Source organism: Macaca nemestrina, chromosome 8, assembly GCF_043159975.1.
Source record: "Macaca nemestrina isolate mMacNem1 chromosome 8, mMacNem.hap1, whole genome shotgun sequence".
Taxonomy (NCBI): Eukaryota; Metazoa; Chordata; class Mammalia; order Primates; family Cercopithecidae; genus Macaca; species Macaca nemestrina.
Genome location: NC_092132.1, coordinates 145,571,127 through 145,572,356, shown reverse-complemented (window position 1 = coordinate 145,572,356; position 1,230 = coordinate 145,571,127). Strand labels below are relative to the sequence as shown.

At 46.3% G+C, this 1,230-nt stretch overlaps 1 pseudogene; it reads right to left on the bottom strand.

Moving 5' to 3' along the window:
• Positions 1 to 358: 358 nt before the first annotated feature.
• On the bottom strand, positions 359 to 991 carry LOC105491195 (large ribosomal subunit protein eL19-like; annotated as a pseudogene).
• Between the last annotated feature and the right edge of the window lie 239 nt (positions 992 to 1,230).

Below are 1,230 nucleotides of genomic sequence, written 5' to 3'. Positions count from 1 at the left end.
GGCTACTGAGTCACTTCAAAATGTTACTATCCATATCTATGTCTGCATTTCCCAAACCTGGAAAATGTAAAACAGAGGGACAGAACTGTCAAAAACCAAACTGGCTAATCTAGTGGGTGGAATTGGAATGTCTTGGTCCTCTCATTCATCTTTTATACTCATCAAAATTCATTCCCCTGCACAAGAAAAACACTGAATCCTTATGAAACAGCTCCTGGCAGGCCTGTGCCTCTCAACGCCATATTCCCATGAAAGGACTCCTCTTGGGGTGACCATACGTCCTAGTTTTCTCAGGGCAGTCCTGTTTTTCTTTTCTTTTCTTTTCTTTTTTAAGGCTTGTTTTATTTTAATGGCTGATCTATGTAATCACGGTGGTTAGGATGTACAGACAAAGGGGAAGCTTTTTTTCCTTGGTCTCTTCCTCCTTGGACAAAGTCTTGATGATCTCCTTCTTCTTGGCCTGGAGGCGCTCTTCACCGAGCTTGCATGCTTCCTTGGTCTTAAAGCTGCGGGCCTCAGCCTGGTCAGCCAGGAGCTTCTTGTGGGCCTTGCCTGCCTTTAGCTTGTGATTGTGTTCCGTGAGAATCTGCTTGTTTGTGAACACATTCCCCTGCACCTTCAGGTACAGGCTGTAATACATGTGGTGATCAATCTTCTTCGATTCACAATATCTTCCAAGCAACTGGTGCAGAATCCTCATTCTCCTCATCCAAGTGATCTTCTCTGGCATTTGGGCATTGGCTGTACCCTTGAGCTAACCTGTGCCCGTGTGCCTGCCCTTCTGGCGGGCTAAGGTGCTTTTCTGGCATCCAGCCCGAGAATGGACAGTCACAGGCTCGTGGATGATCAGCCCAACTTTGATCAGCTTCCGGATCTGCTGATGGGAGTTGGCGTTGATGATTTCGCTGGTCTCACTGGGGTCAAGCCAGACCTTCTTGCTACCGTGGAGGGCACTCGTGGTGAGCCTCTTCTGAAGCCTGAATATCCTCATGGCTTTGGCCACAGCAGTGACAAAGGTCAGTGCTGGTTTACGTTTGTAGTCCAGTGTACCTGTTCATACTCACCCTCTCCTGCTTCCCTCACTTTCTAAAGTATTCCAATTGGCTGATAAATTATATGGTCACTCTAAGTTGTCACATTCTGATATTTCTACTTTTGTAAAAAAAAATCCAGACTGCATTGTCCAGTGTTTTCATCAGCAAGTCATCACTTGCTTGTACCTGACTCCAC